This window comes from Pelodiscus sinensis, chromosome 6 (assembly GCF_052426305.1).
Source record: "Pelodiscus sinensis isolate ZL-2025 chromosome 6, ASM5242630v1, whole genome shotgun sequence".
Lineage (NCBI taxonomy): Eukaryota > Metazoa > Chordata > Testudines > Trionychidae > Pelodiscus > Pelodiscus sinensis.
The window spans coordinates 46,703,152-46,728,028 of record NC_143057.1 but is presented as its reverse complement, the minus strand read 5'-3'; the positions used below and the strand labels follow the sequence as shown (position 1 = coordinate 46,728,028).

Here is a 24,877-nt window from a genome sequence, read left to right as displayed (position 1 = left end):
CTCCCTTTTGCTATTTGCAGCCAAAGGGAGCTGCGGGAAGCAGTGTGGGCTGGGTCAGCTGCTTCCTGCAGCCCCACTTGGCTGCAAATGGAGCCAATAGGAGCCGTGAGGCTCTGTGGCCACAGTGCCAGTAAGTAAACATGCTGGAGCAGCCAGTTAATCTTTCAAAAAGGCTATAGTTCCACATTCACAAGTAAATTAAGCAAAAACCATATCTGGTGAAATAGAGAATACCTTTAAGGGTGCAATAAACCACACACACATAGGTATAAATCTCTCCTCAGCATCCATGACAGCAGATGCAAATTGAGAGGAATTGTGTAAATTAGACACCTCTAAACTTAGTTATTTCTGAAATTGGTCCTCAGGACCCAAAAGCCTTCTAGTTGGTCTTCAAGGAAGAAGTAGCAAGACACCTCAAAGGAGAAAGCTGATTGTAAGAAACTGCTGGTTCTCTAAGAAGATAGGTAGAACAAGAAGACAGAGAGCAAGAGAGAGATTTGGATTACACTCATTTGTTATTAATAAAATCCTAAATTATAAATTGCATAAAGCATTAAAATGAAAAAACCCGAACTATAAATGGTACTTCATATGAGTCACTAACATCAAATGTGAGTATCTTCTATATGTCTCGTATACAACATAAAAGAAGACTACATGGCACTCTATCAATGATCTTCCTTGAAATATTAGACACATCAGTCACAAGTGGCAGAATGAAACCAAACTATGGATAAACACGTCTGCTCCGAACAGGATAAATAAAGCTATGTTTTCTAGGATTGTCATGCCATATTTGATTTATACATTTCCCTATGAGATAACATTGAACAAACAGGCATGTTTGGAGACTGGGGGGTTCTTTTTGCTGTTAGCACCTGTCTCTGTTACCTTGTTATCTACTGAATATCACTAGTCTGTCTGTTATTTTGTACGATACTGTCTAAATCCCAGATTGGGAGATCTTTGGGGCTTAGGCCTATTTTGTGTTACTTTTTCATACTGGGCTCAGTTCAGTGGGCCTTATTTTCTTTAGCTGTCAAAACTGTTTACTGATTTTTCATTTTAAAGGAGAAACTACAGAACCACCAAGAGCATGATTAACAGAAGTTCTTGGGATGCAGATTTTATAAAAAATGCTCTTTACTTGTTTTCAATAATATATACTTATGTTCTACTTCTCTGTGTTTTATTATTTGAAATGAGTGCCTCTGGTTTGGTTGAGCTATACTCTGCACTGGGTCCAGAGTTGGAGGGAAAGGATCAATGGGGTGAGATACCGGTAATCAACTCAAAGAAGCTATTTCCGCTTTCCCCATGTACTTTATATCTAATGTGTAAGGTTCCCTCATTATAAATTGCCTGTATTCTTAGCTGTCTGCCAATATCTAAGGAATCAATAGCTGACCTTTCTTCCCATCTTCTGCATGAATGTGCTCACCTGACAGTCGTGAAAATGGAAGCTCTTTATTTTCCTATACAACAGGTACAGCACACATGGAGGAAGTGCAAGTTTCCATGGTGTCCCCAATATGCCCAACTTGACTTGGAATGTGCATCTCTAAGCCTGAGAATGTATATTCAGTTCAAGGTCCCTTCTGCGATAGCTAGTTAGAGGAACGGTGGTTTTTGTATTGTAGATACTTCTGCCCTGGGAAATTGATTTAAGACAAAAAAACTTATTTGATGTAGACCAAAACATTGTAATCATATAGTGTGACAACAATTTCAGTCTGCTCCAAACCACAAAAATAAAACAATATTTTCAAGGAAGGTCATGCCATCGCATACAACATTCCAGACTTTACCTAATTAGTACAATCAGACTCTTTCTAGTACTACCCTCTGTTAGATTTGAACTGACAACCTGGAAAGGATCAATGTAATTTTAGACTATATTGAACAGACCTAAAGATCCTAGTGTTTTGCAGAATCATTTAACCTAAACCCCCTTTAAATCTAAAACACACCATTCAATTAAAGTTCTATTTCTAAAGCATTTATATTAAAGACCTATCTCATTTCTATATATCTAGTTGTATTAGCCTTACCCGGGTTCAGGTTTATGCAGTAGAAATTACTTTGTCCATAGGAGGAAGAACTGACATTCACAGAGAGCTTTTCATTCTAAAATTTTCCCAACTCCAGTGTTTACTAATTTCTTTAAGCAAGCTGGATTATTTTTCATATCTATTGAACAGTTCCTCGAAGAGGCCAATCCAGAGTACAGAACTGCTACTGTCACTTCATAAACAGTAAATGGGAGCTCCCCTAAAAAACTTTAAGCAAGTACGAATAGAATAAACTATTTGTCCTGTATTGTATTCTTAAAGGAAATACAATTTCCAGTCTCTGGGTATGGGGTATTGTCAAAAGCTGGTGATGTTTATATGCAATATGATCACACTGCTCACGAGTATAAACAAATTGCATTGAGATTTACCAACCCAATAACATAGTATGATAGGCTAAGATAGCATGAGATAATTTGTCCCAACAAGAGGTGACATAGTGCTTAGCATTTATGTAATCTAAGAAGACTGGGGAAATAAGCCAGGTGCCAGAGAGTTAGAATACCTGGTCATGGCTGACTTGTCTATGTTCCACCCTCCGCACTGTTTTGCTCTTGTGGCCTATTCAAAGCTTGTTTTAGTCAGTAGCAAGACTGCTACTGACTTCAGTAGGCTTTGGATCAGACAACATATTTTTTCTTTTTTTGTATGTTGGTCTAAAAAAAGAATAAAATCAAAATTCACTCTGCCTTCTTTCCTTTTCCTCCAAGAAAGATATTTAGTTTATTAAGAGAATTCTTAAACAATGCATTTCCTCTGTGGGATTTCTGAATGTACAAGAAAGAAAGAGGAAGCTTCTGAAAATAGATAATAATTTACATTTGAATTCTAAGTATTTAAGTCTTCTTTATTTTACTTCTTTCTTCTGCATGTGTTCAGTAAATGTTTAAACAAAACATTGGTTGCTATGGTAAAAGCAGACAAAAGTCCCTTTACACAGAACACATAAATCCATCATAACCATTCACTGTTATAACAGTAAAAAAGAGTATTCTAGTAACAACTTTGAGACAAGTAATAAATCTGCATAACATCAATTCACTTATAATCCAAGTTGGATATGAACCAATTTAGACCTCTTATTATTTATTCTAGATATTATAATAGAGTCCCAACCAAGATCAGAGCCCAAATGTGCTTTCTTACAGAAAGATCCAGTCATTGCACTGAAGTGTTTACAATCTATATAGACAAGATAGACAAATAATTGAATAATAGAAGTATTATTATTCCCATTTTACACATGGGAAGCTAAGGCACAGCAAAGATGAAAGATTAGTGAACAAATTTATCATTTTACTTAACCTCTGTTGTTAACACAGTGGCTACGTCTACACTGGCATGATTTTCCAAAAGCATTTTCGGAAAAGCACGTCTAGATTGGCAGGATGCTTTTCCGCTAAAGCACTTTTTGCGGAAAAGCGTCCATGGTCAATCTAGACGCGGTTTTCTGCAAAAAAGCCTCGATCGCCTTTTTCACGATCGGGGCTTTTTTGCGGAAAACAGTACTATGCTGTCTACACTGGCCCTTTTGCGCAAAAGTCTTTTGGAAAAAGACTTTTGCCCAAACGGGAGCAGCATAGTTTTTCCGGAAAAGCACTGATGATTTTACATGAGTTCGTCAGTGCTTTTCCAGAAATTCAAGCGGCCAGTGTAGACAGCTGGCAAATTTTTCCGGAAAAGCAGATGATTTTCCGGAAAAACTTGCCAGTCTAGACACAGCGAGCATGTCCCTATGGGTATCTGAATGGTTGCAGGGAATTGCTTCTGTCCCTTTTAATCAAAATTAGAGCTTCTTTTCCTTTACATTTCTTTTTCGGTATTGTGTGCGCTTTTAACTGATATCACATAATCTGACAGAAGCAAATGGAGTACAGTGCAAAGAACACTGCGTATACATAGCTTTCTCAAAGGTAAAAAACTTAGGGTATTGCTGGGTCAGCAGTTCCCCGTAATCATTTTTATCAGAATGTTTTGTAAATATGTTAGCCACAAATCTAGGGATCTTCCAGTCTTTCAGAATGTTATTAATAGGAGGAATATTTAATTTTAAGTTTGTAAGAGTGGAATGTGAAATGAATCTACAAAGAGTGGGAACCTGAAAAGGCAATAAAGTGGTTGTCACTAGTCATGCACTCCCTTTAACAGACAGATTCACCTACTTCTAAACCAGTCTACCTCAAAATATGAATGCCAGATTCTCAGATGAATTTCAAACATGGTTGGACTGTTTCACTGACCCTCACATTGTAAAACAGTGGAAATTAATATGATTTTACAGTAAACCCCCAACTTCCGACCGCCCGCACTTACAAAAATAGTTTTAAGTGTGGAAGGGGCCAGAAACCCCCAATGTACGTCCTCATCCCGCATTTACGATGGTGCACGGCGCCTATCATAAATGAAGGTTTGAATTACGATGCCCTCGACTTGCGACACTTCCTCAGGAACCAATCACGTCACAAGTCAGGGGGCCGCCTGTATCTAGAACAAGTATGGTGTATTTTTTTAAGCTCCGATATCATGCTTCTACCTCCTTTAGGCTTAAAAAGTTTCTTTTTTTGAGAAGATACATCAGAGATGCTGGAAGTAGGTGTACTCAGGGTGCTGCAGCACCACTTCGATTGAAGTGGTTTCCATCATATTTACAGATTGGTTCAATTGGTCCCAGCATCCCCACTATACAACTTGCTTCAGTACCCTGGAGATTCATAGATGATACTTGAACAGTTCTTTCCTCTAACTGCCTGATTTTTCTGATGAAAATAGGGAAATTTCTCTCACCTTTTATATAATTTATTTCCTAAGGCATGGAAGATATCTCTACCTAATATTTCTCCACAATAAAAATCACAGGTCATATACATGCATACATTTATGAAAGCATTATTGCATTTGTCATCAGTGACTCAATTTTGCATCTCTTTCTCATAGGCTGTGTCCAGACTCCATGCCTCCGTCGACGGAGGCATGTAGATTAGCGAGATCGGAAGAGGGAAATGAAGCCGCGATTAAAATAATCGCGGCTTCATTTAAATTTAAATGGCTGCCCCGATCTGCCGATCAGCTGTTTGTCGGCAGATCGGGAGAGTCTGGACGCGATGCCCCGACAAAGAAGCCTTTCTTCATCGACACAGGTAAGCCTCGTGAAACCAGGTTTACCTGTGTCGATGAAGAAAGGCTTCTTTGTCAGGGCATCGCGTCCAGACTCTCCCGATCTGCCGACAAACAGCTGATCGGCAGATCGGGGCAGCCATTTAAATTTAAATGAAGCCGCGATTATTTTAATCGCGGCTTCATTTCCCTCTTCCGATCTCGCTAATCTACATGCCTCCGTCGACGGAGGCATGGAGTCTGGACACAGCCATATTGAATAGTACCTTAGTCAGTAATAGATTCATTGATTTCAACCAATCTAAGGCTGCATCCCCGAAAGCCAGAAAGGATGGCAAGAGTGAGAACATTAGCATAGACCAGGAGTGGGGAATCTAAGGCCTAGGGGCTGGATGTGGACCCTGCTTGTCTGGATCCAGCTCCTGAGGTTTGTTGCCCCTCTCCCCCAGCATTGGGGAGTCCATGCTTGTGCTCCAGCTCCCCTGCTATTTCCACTTGGGGTTGGAGCACACAAAATCTACTAATCTGTTGGTCAGCGGCCCCTGATCCAAAAAAGGTTCCCCACCCCTGGCATAGACCATCCACTAGTGTGAATCATTTAAATTTGTTCAGAGCAATACCTGCACACTATTTATTCTATAGCACCAGTGCAGGTGCAAGCAAAAGACTTGCAGATTCTCCCCTAAGAGTTATCATGAAATGTGAATATAATTCACGTGTCCAAAGAAAGGAAGACCAGAAACTGAATAAAGGAAAGAATTTTGGCGATCAAAATGCTCAGGGAGCTGAGTATAGATTTCAGTGCACAAATGTCCAAAGGTCAGCAATATTCAAAAGCAGGGGATGGGAGCATCATAATTACTGAGCATGCTTAATAGTTTATTGAAGCCTGGAGTCATCATTAAGGGCATTTAAAGAGTTATGTTACTCTTTAACCCAATCAGAATTCAAGGAGGAAGGGGAAATATTTATATATAGAAGAGCTAATGGGCATTCTCTCTAAAGCTGACTGCATGAGGGACAATAGAAAGCCTGGTATTGTGGTTGCTGTCAGAGCTGGACATCTCAAATTCTGCAAAATTGGGTTCCATGTAAATGTTAGCCCAGCCTTTACTCATTGTAGAAGGTCTTAATAAAAATAATGTATGGTCTATCCAAGTCTTTTATGGGCATGGGAGATTGCTGGGAAGAGAATTTTTATTACTTCTAGAGAATAGGGTCCCCATAGAAGTCATATTTAGCAATTTGTTAATTGCTTTAAATTATTAATAAGGAAAAGAAGAAAGGCACAGATCAGTGTGCTTAGGGTTTATAAACTCTATATGTGAACCAGTTGGGTTTATAAGGAAAGGGCAGTGCCCTACAAAGAAAATCTAGGTGGCAGGTTATTTTCTATATTGATATATTTTGTAACCTGTAAGATTTGGGTTGTAGGCAAGACTTCCTAACAGACCAGACAAATAGGACTGAGTGTGTAATCTTTTCTATATAGGGGAATCCCCAGATGGCTGTTTGAGACAGAATTCTGTCTTTTGTGCTGCTAGTGTGAAAGCCAGGCTTGGATACTAAGGCATTGCTTTTAAGACCACGTGGCTTTCTTTTCAAATTACTGATAAGTATAAGTACCTAAAGGCTGAGGAGGACATAGTTGTATTCACATGAAACTAAGGATTAGTGTTGGGTTTTTTTTAATTAGCAACTCTAAGGAGACCAATGTCAGGAGAAAGGGATGTATGTTGAAGAGGAGAGTATAATCAAGTGTCCTGCACCTGAAAAGGTGTCTGTGCCTATATTTGTTGGCACAGCCCACTTGGGCTGTGCCCAGGAAAGCTTATAATACCATCTACATGTGTTGTTAGTCTATAGTGCTACCAGACCATTTGCTTGGTTTTTTTTCTGTAACAGCCTAACTCGGCTACCCCCTGAAGCTCCTATATTTGTTGGGGAGAGAGAATGAGAGAAGACTTTTGGAGGCTATAAACTTCGTTGAAGGGGAAATAAAAATTGGTGTGGAAAAGCTGTAGAGTTGAGGCTGAATTTTGCAGAGGAGAGGTGAGCTGCTAAAACCTGGCACATCTGAAAATGATTTAGTAGGGAAAAAAGGGGACTATTGCTTGTGGTGATTGAGGGCATTGTTGAGCCAACAGTGACACCTGAAACTGGGCTTCTCTCTCTGTCAGCTGTGCTACTGCTGACTGATGAGATCCAAAAGTAAGTGACTTGCTCAGGGGAAGGAAAGTATTAAGCTATAGTGGCCACTTCTGTAAGAGAATTATGTCAGGAAGACTCATTGTAGCAGCTTCTCCTTTCCCATCCCAAGGCCTGCTTTTAGCCACATGAAAGAGAGATGAAGATTTGTGCTCAGTTGCAGAAGAGTAGCAACATGATACCAGAACAAGTGAGGTTCAATTTTTCTTCTGAAGTTTTCTAGTATTTGGCAACTTTTGCACAGTAGAAATTGCCAGAAACCTTTTATTCTTAAATCCTTAAAGGCTTTGTATTATAATCTTCTGATGTTTTATCACCACTGCTTATTGCAAAGATTCTGTTTGAAAAATGAATTATATGGTCATCAAAATGTTTCATGTGATGTGACAAAATCTGTTGGGATGTGGAAGGCTTGGATTTAAGGGTAACTTCATGAGTCTTGCTTTCTAGGATTGAGGGCATCAAAAGGACCACAAAGCTGATGTTTCAGAGCTCTGTAGGTCAGGTGGGAGGCAGAGAGGGCATAAAAGGGGATAAGTTACTTGCAAATTCAGAACTTCCTCTCCACATACTTTGTAGGGTTTTGGCATAAAGGACATCTCTATTTCTTTCTTTCCATACAGAGTGTAGGGATTCTGACTCCCCCTACAGCGTTGCCCGTCGTCAATTTTGGGGAATTGGCCCTGATGGCGGCAGTGCTGTTCTATTCGGGTCGCTGTCCTCCGACAGTGCCCACACAGCCTGGCTACATCTACACTGGCCCCTTTTCCAGAAGGGGCATGTTAATTTCAGCTATCGTAATAGGGAAATCCGCGGGGGATTTAAATATCCCCCGCGGCATTTAAATAAAAATGTCCGCCGCTTTTTTCCGGCTTTTAGAAAAGCCGGAAAAGAGCGTCTACACTGGCCTCGATCCTCCGGGAAAAGTGCCCTTTTCCAGAGGATCTTATTCCTACTTCAAAGTAGCCACCACGCCTGAGGCTGCCAGCTGGTCTGCGGCACGCGTACACCCAGCACAATGCTGGTATGCACCTCCCCGCTGCCCGAATAGGGCGCTTGCCACGGGGGCTTTAGTGCGGGGTTGCGGGGCCCCGTCATACAGAGGAATATATCTTCAAGTTTTTTCCTATAGTGTGCTATTATATAAAATTCCATACTCCTGCCTATAACTTTCCTGAAAGGACTTCTATCTGAGAGAAGTAAAGCTTCATTGACTTATTGTGATGGTTATTCTCCTTTTAAAAAAATAGCTATTCATTCATAGAACAGAAACAATTCCACGTGACTTAAATAACCACAAGGCTGGTGACAGACTTCACTGTGCCTTGGGCAATGTTGTGGGGCTCCTGGAAGGAGCAGGGTCTTGAGTGGAAGGGATAGGGGCCGTGAGACCCCAGCACAGCCCAAACTATGGCCAGACAGGACTCCAACAGCTATATAGAGGCTGGAGCTCTGGCTGCTGTAGCAACAATAGTAGTCCAGAGACCCATGCCCTTTTAAATTGCATCCTTAACCGGTCCCCATCCCCATCAGTGGCCCTGGGTGACCATGCATTTCAAATATGAAAATGTGCATATTAATCTGATCTGAACTAAGAATTTACAATTAATGCAAATATTTCAACAGATCCATGCCCACAAATGGCAAGTTTTTGAATTTGTACAATTTGAAACAAACAAAAAAAAAAGCTGAATTCAATCAATCATTTAGTTACTGGCAGATTTGTCTCTCTGTGAGCATATCAGATTGTTAATCACCAATCATCCTGTGTTAGAGGGATTGGTCTGTCATTTCCCTCTACACGTAAAGGAAAATGGTTTAATCTTTGTTGTTGTGCCAGAATATGCACATTGTTGTTTTTCAGCTCAGACAGGATGCAAACATTTGAATAATAATAAAAATGAGATGACCTTTGTATCTAAACCTTACAAGCAACAGACACTAGATATACAGCATAATTAGACAGGACTTCACATTACAATAACAGAAACACTACACTAAATGTTTTTCTGTTGAATATTTTGTGGTGGATTTACTCTGTTCTTTTCTGTCTGGTGATGGCTTGAGTAATGTGAGTCAGAGCCCAGGAAGGCCTTTTAAAAAAATAAAAATAAAATGCCAAGCTTTTAAAGCAACTTAAAGGCAGGAGCGTCTCAACTTGTCCTGGAAATTTAGGGGAGAAAGATAAATAGCTCTGTACACAAATGTGAAACATGTAATCGCTAATTATGTGGCTATAATCGCCAACTTGGTTTAAATTAGATTTTCTGTGCTTACTCAATCAACACATGGTCCAGTGCTCCTGCAGTTTACACAGCCAGGCTCTCTATCTGCATTGCAGTTCTTTTTTTAAAAAATTACACATGAGCTAAGATTTCAGCTTGTTAAACATATGCTTACTGAATGGGTTGAACCAAAATCTCCTTCCCCCTCATCAATTGGTTGTATCAGTTGTGAAAGCATGCCATATGCATCTTAAGATAGGTGACTCAAGCACTGGATATTTTTTTAAATTTAGGGCAGTGTAATGAGTGTGTAAAGTTTAAATATGCGGGATCTTCAGCTATTCATTAAAATCTTGTAAGCTACTGGGTCAAAAGGGGAAGGGGGGGGGGGGTAAAGATACCTAACCACCTATCAATTCAGTAGTTACATGAGCTGAGTTCTCTTCTGTATGTCCTAGCAATCCTTTAGGGAAACAATGCCAAGTATGACATCGCAGTTAAGCTGGATGTGCTTCAGGATAATGGCTTTGCGAAAGTTAATATTTCCAGAGCATCTGGAGGAGAGTTTAGGTTGTGTAGCGTCATTGTTGCTGGATGAAAATCAGATGCTTGTTTCTGCTGCAAAAATCCCCCAGTAACTTTTCTGTTGTCAGTACCATTACTTCAAAGAAAAATAAGAAACAGGGCAACTTCTGTCATACTGAATGTGAAAGTAGATAAATGGTGAACACAAATGTGAAAGGCACACAGTAACACCTATTATACACAGAGGTTCTTGACTGTAACTTATGCAGCTAGCTTCAGGGGGTAGCCGAGTTATTCTGTACAGGATAAACTTTAAAGTGCTACCAGATTATTTGTTGTTTCTAAAGACTAACAAAACATGTAGATGGTATCGTGAGCTTCTGTGGGCACAACCCACTTCTTCAGATGACCAGAGTGTTGGATTTCCAGAACTAAAATAAATAGGGAAAGAGATAGGGGAGAGGGAGAAACAAGAAGAGGCAGTAGGTATAAAACAATATCAAGGGGAAAGCTGAGCTGCAATGTAACAGGAAAAACAAACAGTCTATAATTGGGCCTGAAGAGGTACAGACAAAACGGCAGGTAACAGGCAAAATACCTGCCAAATGAGGGTGCTCAGGAGCTGGAAGAGCTAATTCCCAGGACTAACCTGCAGGTGGTAGTGAGTCCAAGGCACTGTCACGTTGCTGAATTGGAGGGAAGCAGCCAGATCGCTGCAGAAATTGGTATGGGGGGAGCCATGTGGGGTATTGAATGGGAGCTTATTGTTTGTTAATCTTATGTACACTATTTATGTGAGTATATAATGTCTGTGTGTGTGGGTAGGAATCTGTAATCTGTGTGGAAGCTGAATATTTCTGTGAATGTGCTTAAGCATGGCTATGGACAGGCTGAGTAGCAAAGCCCTGTGGAACAATGACTCTCAATAGGCTATGGACACACCCAAAGAATGGGATTTGTCACCTGAGGGCAGCCAGCAGGAAATATAGAGATTGGCCTCTGACCAGGTGACTTGCTGCAGACTAGAAGAGAGGCCAGGAAGGAGTATAAAGAGGCCATGTGGGAGATGCCATTTTGTTCTCAGCTCAGCACTTCATCCCAGAGGCAGCACTGCAGGGATTGAAGAGCCCGGAAGACCTGTGAACCCATCCTGATCGCAGGATGTGCAATAAGAACTTTTAAACCAGCAGCTGCAACATCTCTGCTAGAGCCTGCATCGAGGACTGGGAGATTCGGTGCATGTAACGTACTGTACTTTAATAACCTTACTCTCAGGCTTTTCTTTCTTGTAATAATAAACCTTTAGATATAGATTCTAAAGGATTGGCCCAGCGTGATTTGTGGGTAAGGTCCAGAGGGTAAATTGACCAGGGATCTGTGGCTGGTTTCTTGGAACCGGACAGAACTTGTTCGGGGTAGGTGGGATTGGGTGCTAGGACCCCCCACCTGTGTACAGGCCCGGGGCCATCTGGGGCACGGATATTGCTGGGGTGTCGGAGGGGTTTTGCTCGGGAGGCTTCAGGCAGGCTGCTGAAGCGCTCTGTGAGACTGGTTTGTGGCCTGTTTGGAGAGGTCGCCAGTCAGGGGGACTGTAAGGAGCCCCGGATTTGAGCAATTCGCCCTGAGCGGACGCCCTAAGCTGTGCCCAGATACAGCCCAGTCCGTCACAGGCACTACAGAGGATTGCCCAGATTTTCATCATGGCTCAACTTTTGTTTATTGTATATGGGTTAGTGAAGAGGAAAGGTTTGCCTTCAATATGTGAATGACATCTGTATCTATATTTCTTCTGATTCTCAGTGTGATGTGAACTGAGGAAAGGTGGGAGGATCTATTGGATCACATGGGGAATAGATATTGAAAACTTTTTCTCTTTTTAAAATTAATGAATATAGTCCTCTGGTCAATATGCATTGCCATTTTATTGGTAAGTATGTGTGCTTTATGAAAAACCTAAATTGTACATTGAATCAAGAAAAGTAAGCTAAGAGAAGCTGTTGAGAATATGGAAGACAGATTATAATTTTTTATATGGAGAGATGGAAAACCCTTAATGATTGTTTTATATATGCAGGGTATTTTTCTCATTGAAGGACATGTAGTAGTCAGGATGTACTGGTGTGGTGTCCTGGTAGGTCACCTACTCCATCAACAGTAATAACCAGGGCTCGCCGAACTGTGGCGAGACCCGCTCGCCAGCCTCACTGTCTGGCGATCTGCGCATGCGCAGATCGCCCAAACCCAGCTCTTCCTGGTTACAATCTACTCGTCACGGGTGAGTAGACTGTATAATTTGTTGATCCCTGGTGATAACCATTCAGCTCCGTGTGTGTGTGTTGTGTTGGCTTGTGCAAATATTCAGCACAGCAGACTCTGAGAGAGCTCCCAAAGACCCCGCAAGCAGGTAAGAATCAAAAGCACCTGGCCAGGTTTGTCAAAGTACAGTAATATTTGTCAATACACTCTGCTAAACCACAATGGATATGGACCCCATGACAGTTGTTATGACTCAGTCAGTGATCTGGGAATCCATTACTCCCTCCTATGTTGGACAAAGAAACCACTTCATATATTGGTACAAACAAGTTGCACATCATTCCTGACATTATCAGGTTTCCACACTATGATGTTACTTAGATACCACCCATCACCCTGAATCTTGTGGTTCAGTTAAAACATCTCTCCATCATTTAAGACCCTCTCCTGAACCTGGATCACTATCTGTGGGGCATGTGTGGCTACCACGGTCCTTAGTAATGAGGTAGTATTACCATCCTTCTAGAATGTGCTTTCAATGTATGCCAAGTACCAATTACTGCTTTACAGTAAGTACTTAGTAACAATTATTGCTCTACACCTGGGCCTCTTACCAATTAGTGTTTTACACTATCAGTCCTGTTTGTGTCAACTTCTGTGAGCAAGGGCCTGCCTCTTGCTCACTGCTTACCTTTGCTTTATATTAGAAAAGTCTTGACCAGTGTTAGCTAGGCCTCAGGTCTCAAACTAGGCCTCTGATACATGGGCTTACATTTCAGGCCCTCCACTTACTATAGGACATAAGACAAAATTGATGCTCATTTTAATTAAGATCCTCAAAACACGAATGTGTGTGTGTATATGTAAGATGTGACTGCAATAAAACCTTTGGACTATGAATAGTAATAAAAATAAACCTTTTTCAAATTTCATTTTAACAATTCACTAAAATAACTCCGACCACATATATTATAATCTCTCATGCGAGTGAGTACGTTTGGGTTCATAGCAATATTACTATAACAAAATATATGTTTATAATAGGTTTCAGTGATTTTTTTTTTTTCTCCTCTAGGGAGTTTAATTGTAATCTGATACTGCAATATGTCATAGCTGCAATCAACAAATTATCTGAAAGTGTTTGGTTTTTAAACCATAAAGACAGTCAGGGTGTATCTAGACTGGCAAGATTTTGCGCAAAAACTTGCCAGCTGTCTACACTGGCCACTTGAATTTGTGCAAGAGCACTGACGTTCTAAGGTAAGAATTCAGTGCTTCTTGCACAAATACTTTGACTCTCCCGCTCAGGGATAAGCCCTCTTGCGCAAGAATACTTGCGCAAGAGGGCCAGTGTAGACAGGCACCTTAATTTTTTGCGCAAGAAAGCCCGATGGCTAAAATGGCCATCGGAGCTTTCTTGTGCAAAAGCGCATCTAGATTGGCATTGATGCTTTTGCGCAAAAGCACTTTTTGCACAAAAGTATCTGTGCCAATCTAGATGCTCTATTTTCGGAAATACTTTTAATAGAAAAACTTTTCCATTAAAAGTATTTCCTCAAAATCATGCCAATCTAAACGCAGCCTGAGTGTTAGTGTGACTTCTTTCTGACTTTTCTCTTCCTTTATTTTTTTTTAAAGACCAAGAACAATAAAATATTACTGTTCAACAAAAGGAAGAATGTGTCCTTTTCACTATATTGTATAAGGCTGTCACTCCATCACAGTATTGTTCAGTTGAGCCTTAACTTTAAAACAGAATTTTATTGGTGTAATGCTCTTCCACAACATTAGGACATATCCTATAACTCTGAACAAGGTGACAACACAGGCTAGCTCTATGGACATGTAATGACATGCCCTACAGTTATGTTTTGAGGAAAGCAAAGTGGACTAGATTTACAAAATGCCAGGAGAAGAGGAGGAGGAGGAGAAGGTGGTAGAAATGATTATTTCCCTCACCTCCTCATAATCTTTAGTCAGGAAGTAGGATGCTTTCCTAGCTCAATAACTGTAAATTGCCACTATAAATGATAATGAATAATCACTGAGAATGATTCTATAACTTAGTGGCTATGGTCCTTACGTGGGATCTGGAAAATCAAATGATTCAATGATTCTAGAAACTGGAAAGGCTTGAATAGGAGAGACTGAGGGTACTTCTACACTGCATGCTTATTTCGAAATAAGCTATTCCGAAATAGTTATTCCAAAATAGCTTATTTCAAAATAGTACATCTACAGTGTAGGGAAGCCTCAAAATTTAGTCCAAGGCAGGCTTCCCTAATGTAGATGTGCTATCTCCATTTAGAGCCCCAGGAGGCACTGGGAAGGAATAACTTAGAATGGACCTGGTGATGGGCTATTTCAAAACAGCAGCAGTGGGGAATCTATACACCTTATTTCAAAATAGCTCTTTTGGAATAGCCGTTATTCCTCATAGAATGAAGGTTTACAGATTTTGAAATAAGCCGTCCGTATAGCCAGACAATGGCCCCCCCGTCACATCCATCTTGCTTGCCCTTCCAAGATGTCTCAGAGCACACAGGACACAGAGAGCAATAAAATCAGCATAGTCTTTGATGCCTTGAGAGAGGCCCGGATATGCTGGCTCATCTGACCCTGGATAACTGTAAACACAGATAAGAGAGGATGATCAAGCCAATCCGCTGACCTAGAGGCTGTGAGAACTGCCCTTGGCTGGAACCTATGTTGATACAATCACACAACTGTCTCTGGGAGAGGAATCTCCCACTGAGTAAAGAATGCCCAGTACTCCCAATTTAGTTATCTCTCTTAAAAGTGTAAATTAAGTTCACAACTCCCTTGTAAGAACACGCATCACAAAGACAAACCAGCACAATTTGGCACCATAGATGAGAAAGAGAATATGTGACCCCACAGGTATAAAGATGGGCCCAGCAGCACACTCACTCTGAGCGTCAATCTACTATCTACCTGCTGGTTGGGTTAGGTAATTGCCTCCTGAGGTCCACATGGGGATGCCCAGCCTCGTATTCGTCTTTCCCGGGGAATTGAGTGACCGGTCTTGGCCTGACACTCTGGAATCGAGAGATGCAGAAGGGGGTAAAAATTGTACCCGTATGTGTCCTTTTGTTTTTAGTGCATGCATACAATTAGAGCTCTTTAAAGATTAAGCTGTCACTTGGTACCGTTATTTCTATCTTCCTTTTTCCTTTGTAACCATTTTTAAGACCTGTATTTGCTAGCAGTTAAGTAGAACAATAGCCACTGTAACCATATGCTTTATAAGTCTCTTTCATAAACCTGTAACTGTAACTGTTTAAGCTTTAACCTGACTCCTCCTGTTTCTGTAACAGAACCAGACACAATTAAAAGAACTCCAGCCAGTCATGGGGGCAGACGCAGGCAGAGCTGGGCGTTTGGGTCCTGTCGCCTCCACAGGACAGACTTCTGGGGCACCCGTCAGCCTTCACAGGTTGCCTGCTGTGAAGGGACTTTGCGTCCTAGCAGTCAAAGACTCGGGTGTAATAAGCTCTCCATGCAGACTCTTGGGGTACCTGTCAGCCTTCACAGGTTGCCTGCTGGGAAGGGACCCTGTGTCAAAGACTCGGGTGTAAAACTTTGGGGCACCTGTCAGCCTTTTCAGCTGCCCACTGTGACGGGACCCTGTCCTAGCAGTTGAAGACTCGGGTGTATAACACACACACACCACGCACTGCCCTGACCATCGGCTGACAGTCCGTTATTTCAAAATTATTTTGAAATAATGGAATGGCTGTTTAGAGGCTCACATTGTTGTCTCGAAATAATGGTGCAGTAAATGCACCCTGAGAGTCCTATTCCAGAATTTACTATACCCCAAAGGTGAATATACTCATCTGCAAGTGGGGTATTAAGTTCAAAATCCCTACTCCACCTTAGACAGAGGGGTGACAAAAATGAACCTGCATGTCTCTCACCTTAGAGGAGTATCCTAAACACTATCTTTAGACTTTAAAAGGGAGGACCTCTTCCTTTCTCTCTCTACCCCCTTGTGGTCTTGAGAAGCCAGACCTCCCTGTTTCTGTCAAAATGATTCAAACAAAAACTTTCTGTAAGGTTTTGACTTTTCAGTTCAGTCAAAGCTATTAGGCAAACTTGACATAAAATTGTGAAGGCTTTTGAGTTGACCAACACTCCATTTTTCAGCAAATAAATTGTTCACTGAAAAAAAAATCACCTGGCTGTACTCCAGAAATGGAAGCTTTCTGCAGTGGGTCATCTATTAATAATTTCCTGTGATGGCTGAATCTTAAGATTCAGAGCCTGATTCTGATGCCTCATTATGACTGCATTAAGCCGTCAATTAAGTTGGAGTAAAAACAGTGTAAATGAGAAAAAATCCTGTCTTTTACAGCTTCATATTTGGGTGGTTATCCAAACTCAGACAACTTAAGTCCAGCTTAACAGACTTAAAATCTCATAAGAACAGGCTCTAGGAAGATTTTTTTGTACTTCATCTTTTCTGGAAGGCTGGAAATAGCACAATTACAACCTTGTTCAGGATATTTTAGAGCTTCTTTTTCAGTTCTGGTCATGACAGGAAGTTGAAAGGGCCACAATAATGAAGAGAATTTTAAAAATAAATAATTTAAAAAAGAAACACTCTTGGTACACACTTTCCTCAAACTCCAGAAAGTTTGCTAAGAATGTCAAAGTAAGATTTGTGTTGATTCTAATTTTTTCTACAAACTGGTTCTTTATTGCCTGTATTCCTGACAATTAAGGATTATGATTATATATTTTTTGATCTTGTAGTTTAACATTTTTATTTTATCTAGAAGCAAGCATTAGTTATGTGCCCTCTAGTGATCATAAAGAATATTTGTTTAATTTCCTTAGTGATTTTTGTAGAAATTCCCATAGTATCATTTGTACAGTTTTAAAAGCTTAACTGCACTGAAAATGTCTGTTTGAGAATAAACAACAACTTTTCTCCACTGATAAAATCAGGTATAGGAAAGTGCACTCAGTGTATATGAGATGCAATGATCAAACCCAGCTGATTTTGTGGGTTGTTATTGATTGTTGTTAAATGAAGAGGCAACATGAAAGAGAGAATCTGAACTGATTCCAGTAAGCATGAAAAAAGGAAAGGTCTAAACAAGTCTTCTAAGCAGGACTCTTTGTAGGACTCTTTTCTCCTCTTTCTAGATCTAAATTGCGCAAGTAAGTGAAAAGCTGTCTTCTACAGAAATAGCTGAGTACTGATGCAACTCTAAATAATAAAGAGCAAATTATGGTTAGAAATGTATGTGCATGCCAGACTGAAAGAGAGTGCAAGAAGCCCTCCAACTTCCATCCCTTGCAGCATGCACCCAGGAGACAACCAGAGTTAAGTTGTTGTCTTTAGACAATATAGCTAGAGCCTGTAGAGCAGTCAAAAATCCTAACTATCCAAGTATGTAGGATGAGCAATTATAAGAGGTTGTGCTCAAACTTTCCAGAACTCTGTACCCTTTTCAGGAATCTTGTCCCCAAGTTTCTCCTCACTTAAAGACAACTTCCTTAAAATCAGAGTGATGTGATGCGTTTGTATTTTTAGTCTATTACTGAAAAATTGGTATTTTTTAATGTTTACCACAATTATAAAATCAATTGGAATATTTTTTCAGTGTATAGTATAGACAGCTGTATTAACTCGTATGAATTTTAGTATGTATTGACTTGACTATTGCTTTTTATGTAGCCTGTTGTAAAACTAGGAAAATATCTAGATGAGTTACTGTACCCCTCGAAGATCTCTGTGGCCTTATGGGTATGAACCCCTAGTTAAGAACCATTAGTTCAAAGCACTAGCAAGCTGAAATAACAACATGAGGCAAGGAGGATGAACATGGATTCTTTGTCATTCAGCTATGTATCCCTCCAGCCTCACACTGAGCTCCCTTCCCAATATCTATACTATGCTCAAAGCCACAATTTAGGCCAAAGCCTGTAAAGAAAAGGAAACAGATAAATAAAATGGTCACTCTACAAAATCAAACCCACAAGGATAAAAGTCTCAGAGAGGTGACTGTTAGTCTGTAACTTAAAAAGTAGTCCTGTAGCACCTGCTCATCTCATATATTTGTTAGTCTCCAAGGTGCTATAGGATTAGTCGTTGTTTTTTCACAAAGAGATAGTAATCAAAGAATCCATCAAACTTTTAAAAAGTTAATGATGTGTAGAAGTTCTATCTCCACATTGTGGAGAAATGATACATGACTTTGTGCTACCAGTATTAACTTATGTACCAAACTGTGCCCTATGAAAATTCATAGCCTACCTAAATGCTTCTGCAAGCAACTGTATTGAAAGAGCAATTTGTAAGGTACAATTCTGTTTATATGGAAGACTCTGTATTGAGCACTTGGGAGTGCAAATCACACTTCTATGGGTGTGGTGAATTCTTTTACTCACATAACATACGAGTAGCCCAGTTCAAAATATCCTTAGATTTGGGAGGACGGGATTGTGTTTAATAACCTGAAACAAAACCCCTCATTTATATTCTTAAGAATGACTTTGGATGCAGTCTTTGAACTTTATTAAAAAGTGTCTTTGGAAATATAATTCACAATATCTAAACCATTTGGCTTTTATTTCATCTGTACTCTTACAATTTATTAAGCTCATTCTTTCTCTGCCTCTGTTTTTTATCCTTCTGTAATGAACTAGATGTTAAGGAAATAGAATAATGCTTTGAAAGAAAAAATAATTTGTCCTGTTATATTTCCCTTTGATTTTAAATTGTTTGGATACCAGTATGTAAGGCAAAAATAATGCCAATATCCTATGATTTATGTTGTTCATGTTAGGCATGTACAATCAAACCTAGAAGCCAATCTACATCTTGAATACCCACAGGAGGAGCAAACAAATCTTTCACTTAGGAAGTACATCCCAAAATATGAACATACCATTTGACTCCCCAAGCTATTACTCCCAGGAGTAATGGGACCAACGCTTTTCAGTAAATTCATAAGTGATCTGGAAAAGGGACTCACAGCCAGATAGTCATTTTGTATCTACAAATTTTGCCAAAATTACAAATTGAATAGGAAAGTATATGAAAGTGTGTATGTGACACAAACTCAAGACAGTTAAGACCAAAGCAGAGTACGAAGAGTTAGAAAGGGATCTCACAAAACTGATGACTGGGTAACAAAATGGCAGGCGAAATTCATTGGTGATAAATGGAAAATATCCCAACTATACAAAGTGAGAGGGTCTAAATTAGCTATTAACACTCAAGATAGAGATCTAGAGTTATTGTGAATTGTTCTTTTTAAAAACATCCACTCAGTCAGAAAAGTTAATCGTTAGGAACTATTAGGAAATGGATAGATAAGACAAAATATTACTATGTCACTGTATAAATCTATGGTACCCTCAAACCTTGAATACTGTGGTGTTTCAGACACACTTGTTTTAAAAAAAGATGTATTAGAATCAGAAATAGTACAGAGAAGGGCAACAAAAATGTTATCTCCTCATGCAGTTTCTGTAGGGGGATATATTAAAAAGACTGACTTTTCAGCTTGAAAAACTGATAACTAAGATGGGATATGGTAGAGGTCTATAAAATTGTGACTGTTGTAGAAAGTGAATAAGGAAGTGTTATTTACTCCTTCACATAACATAAGAACCAGACTTTACCCAGTGAGATTAACAGCCAGCTACAAACAAAGAAAAGGAAGCACTTACATATGCAATGCAGTCAACCTGTGGAACTCATTACCAGAGGCTATTGTGAAAGCTAAAAATAAAGGCAGTAAAAAAAAAAAAAAGACAATTTCATGGAATATAGATCCATTGAAGGCTAAGGTAATGCAACCATAGGCTCTAGATGTCCTTACCCTCTGACTGCCAGAAGTTGGAATTGAGACACGTGAATTGGCCTCTGTCAGAAAACAGGATATTGTGCTAGACCATGGGTTCCCGAACTGGGGGAAGTGCCCCGTGGGGGGGGGCATGAAGTAATTCTAGGGGAGGCGACCCAGCCCCTCCTTCCCATCAAGTTTTGCTGCCCCATTCAGTTCCTTTTTTTTCTTTTTTCTCAACAAGTTTTTTTTGGGGGGGGGTGAGGGTTTTTCAAAAAAGAGGGGCATGATGCCAAAAAGTTTGGAAACCACTGCGCTAGATGGACCATTAGTCTGACCTATTATGACTGTTCTTACATATCAGCTTTTTGGTTTTGGTGAACTGGTTCACTTATCTGCATACTACATAGTATTGAAGGTTATGCATTTGTTTCTGCATTCCTGTGTTTTTTACCAAACCTAATATAGTTGCCTGCTTGTGAGGACAAGTCTTATTTTGTGATCTCAGATTCTATGTGAGTTAGTTTTTTGGTTTTTGTTTTTTTTTTAAGGGGAAAATGAGCAATTACATATATAGATATTCTCATCTGAAGAATATGCAACTGTACCAGAAGGACCTATAAAGATAATTAAAAAGAAATTCAACAGATCAGAATATTATTGCTGAATTGGCATGCAGGTCATGGCCTATGTGTGATTCTAGCTTATCCTTTCACATGCATTTGTAATGCCGAAAATCATTATTCTGAAGTTGAAATGTCTCAAGCAAGCACTTTTAGCAACAGTATTAGTTCCATGTATATAATTAAAAAAGGGACCTCACTTGTCACTGAAAGTAAATTGTCTATCCAATTAAAAGTTGCAATGTGTTTATGATTAAAACAAAACCACTGTAAATTAACTTTGCAATTTTGTGACTTATCTTTGGAAAGAGATGCTATCAAAATCATGTCCTAAATTATTTCAAAAAATGTCAAAAATCCCATTGAAAAACTAATGTGCTCAATGGGGATAAACTGTAAAGCTTTGTCAATAAATATTATTAGGACTACTACCTTACATATAGATTCAAGTATATTTACCCTAGTGATTACCCCGAGAGAGATTTAATGAAAGAACTATATGCACCAATAAAGGCATTCTTTATTACATTTAGCTTGCCAAAATTATTGTTTACAAGAAGCTTTGTTTTGCTCTCGGGGCATATGAAATGGTTTTTGAGAGTCTATTAACACTTTCATTTCCTATTATTCCAGTCATTGGCCTATTCTCCTCGAGGAGAAGCTCACAGAGGATCTAAATGCAATTACAAGTGTCAAAGGTTGACTACTGGGTAACTCTGTCTATATTTAATGCTCTTTGATTAAATGAAATGCATCAAGGCTAGTTACATGGTTAAAGTTAAGCGCATGCTTAAATGATTTGTGCTGATTTTCTCTGCCTCAGTGCAGATTGATTAATAGCCACAGCACCATTCATGCACACAGGCAATGCATTGGCATTGGAAATTGTTAAAGCCAAGCTAAGATTACAGATAAAAATGTCTAAGCAAAAGCAAGCACAGTTGCACCAAAACTGGTTAAGCCACAAGTTTTTCCCCTTGAACGTGCATCACAAATACAAGCAAGAGTATAATAAATCTGTCCTGGGCAGTTTGAAAAGCAACACTCTGCCATGAAATCAAGGGCATCCAGAAGTATGAGAAGGGTGATATAGCAATGTACAGACTATTGATAGAGTGCAGTAGCAAAGAGAGAGTCTGGCAGCAGAGAGTCACTATGGCCATAAGAAACGGAGGAGGTATAGATACAGAGCCAAGGTGAAAGTTAATTATAGAGGTTAGTATGTGAGGTCTGTAATGGACAGAAATAGGCCTGAATGATAGGATGTCACATTTGTATCCAATTTTTCTTTTACACTTGGATTTATTCAGATGCAGGAGTTTGATTTGAGCTAATTTTTATTAAATAAGAAACTATATTATATAGATGAGACTGTGCAGTGATGTATTGGATGGGGAAGGGGTGGTGGTAATGCAAACAGCCCAAAATAGGACTTACAGAATAACAGATATAGTAAATATAGCCAGGCTATATTGCTATGACTGCAGGGTCAATCGTGCACAGTCATACAAATATACTGCTACAGTATATTGTCCAGAGGATTCAAGGTGTCTAAAAGTCTGGCCGGGCCCCTGCGCAAGGTGTATGAGAGGGTGGCTCCATAATCCCAGAAGGGGCGAGGCCTCAGATAAAAGGGGCAGGGCTGGGGCAACCAGCCCGCAGTGTTTCCCAGAGTGTACTGCACTATCCCCCTTCCCTCTACTCCAGAAGCGATTTAAAGGGTCTGTGGCTCTGGCCCCCACTACTGCTGCTGTAGCAATGGTGGCGGAGAATACTAGCCATGGGGCAGTTGCCTCCTTTTGCCCCTCCCTGATGGCAGACCTGAGAGGATCAGTATAGAGTTGCCACTGCTTCAGGATCGGCCTGGAGCCTGACAGAATTGACATCAGTCTCCTGGTGATTGTTGAAAACAATCTGGGAAATTGTAATAAGATATTTTAAGAAAATGACATCAAGTCATGTTGGGGGAGGAAGAAGGGGGGGAAGTCTCCTCAAATAGCTACAGTCAAAGTTGGCAACCCTAGATTAGGAGCTAGACAAAAGTTGGTGTAGCCCAAGAGACAAGCCTATTTCTCTTCTCTATTTCATTCCCTATTCTTTTTTAACTTGTGCAACACTTCAAAATTCAAGTCTGAGAGTTTAAATTCATAATTTTACTAGACACTAAAAATCATGGATTGAATAGACACCCTGGATTACTACAACAAACTGTAACCCTGATAGTCCCTTGAAATATCTGATAACTATTTATACTAAACTGTCTGTTCCACCTTGTATTTAGCAGAGACACTCCAAGTTCTTTCCCAGATCAGAAGAACTACTTTACGTAAGCTCAGAAGTCTGTCTCTCATTGGACCAACTGCTACTGATGAAAGAGTTTCTCACCCATCCTGTCTTTCTGGGACCAACAAGACTACAGCAACACTGTATTTACTTTGCACGGAGCCCTATTAACTGTCTTTATAGGTTAATATTCCAGCCAGACTATGGTTAATGACTTATATTTTAATTTCTTGTTTTTACCACTGATTCATAAAGAGCTATGTTTTATGGCATTTCTTGATCAATATATTTTGAACAACTCAGTCTCTTTGCTCATTAATGCATCCTTGTAGCGCTGGTGTCTATGCATCTGGCTGCTTCAATGAGGTTCAGTGGCACAGTTAGGGTTAATTTTTTTACACTCTGTCCACATCTCATCTCTCTGCATATTCTTTTAGTGCAATGTGGAATGATAAAGCCCTTTTGCCACTGATTGTAAGCAGAAATATTTTCTGGAGAGTGTCTCAGCATCTGTCTCCTTCCACACTTGACTTTACTTTCTAAGCCACTTCAAGCATTTTAATTGTCAATTCAGGATATTTTAATATAGTAGTTACCAATTTGTTTCTTTGCTGTTGGCAGTTGATCTATTCTGTCATTGAAAATACAAAAACAGCCATCTGGCATACTTGGATACATCAGTGCAGAAATGCTGGCTATGCATATATGGGGGAGAACCATGGCCAGCCTCTTCCCACCCTTTCCGGCCTACTTTATTTAGTTGACTTATCCCTAAGAAGGGAATGATCCCTACCTATCTTTGAGTGTGTGAGATCTGCAATTCAGTCCAGCTCCTCTTCAGGCTACATAAGGGAGGAAAAGTGTACCCTACAAAGTACATCATTGTAAAGGGCAGACAGAATTTTACCCAGTGAGAGCAGCACTGTAGTCAGTTACATTTCTGATATGTATAGTCTGCAACAGGCCAACAAGGGACTACTGAAAATTAGGTTAGTTTTCAGGTCTAGCATCAACAATGCTTTCCTTTATAAATGCATTGTTTCAATTGTAAAAGCACACAATGTATATTATTTAGTTTTATTCCATGTCCTTCACTGAGCCTTCTGACACTGTATATGCTGTGACTGTATTTAACAGACATGTAACAGTGACAACATTGATAGAATAGTATATAAATTTTCCAGAAAAAGTCATTTAATGTATATTTAATTACCAGAAGAACACAATTCAGTTGACTGAAACTGGATAGCATTTCTTATCAAGGGTTTAAACATGAGTTTAATGGAGACATAAACATTTTAAAGAGAGCTGAGGAAGAGGTCCTTGTAAATGTTAAGCAATGAATGTGAAGGTACCTTCTGGCCACTGTTTAATATCAGGTAACACAGAAAAGCTGTCAACATAAAATAGTTGCATAGTCACAATGAAACAATATGCATTATTTATCAATAACAATACAGTAACTCCATTGGAAACAGTTATAATTACTTTGCAACAACACATTTTAATGTTGTTAACTGTGCAATGAACCTATGAAGTCATATATGCCTCACTGGCTCTCACTTGAAAAAGAAGAGACTTTTCAAAGTCTTTTCTTCCTCTTTTATACTGAGGAGGTTTCCTAAGGCATGAATGTGCAGGCAGCCTGGTAGTTAAACATTCAGCTTTAACTTAATTTAGATGATTCCTGTGCTGGAAACCTCAAATCAAATTTCAAGGTTTAACCACTGAAAGGCCCATAT

The 24,877-nt window shown here is 39.7% G+C and overlaps 1 long non-coding RNA gene across 1 annotated transcript; it reads left to right on the top strand.

Moving 5' to 3' along the window:
- The first annotated feature begins 7,342 nt into the window (after nucleotides 1-7,342).
- LOC106732440 (uncharacterized) lies at nucleotides 7,343-23,409 on the top strand. Its single transcript, XR_012905078.2, has 3 exons — nucleotides 7,343-7,587; nucleotides 21,486-21,562; nucleotides 23,134-23,409. It is a non-coding gene; the product is annotated as an uncharacterized LOC106732440 (long non-coding RNA).
- Nucleotides 23,410-24,877: the final 1,468 nt, after the last annotated feature.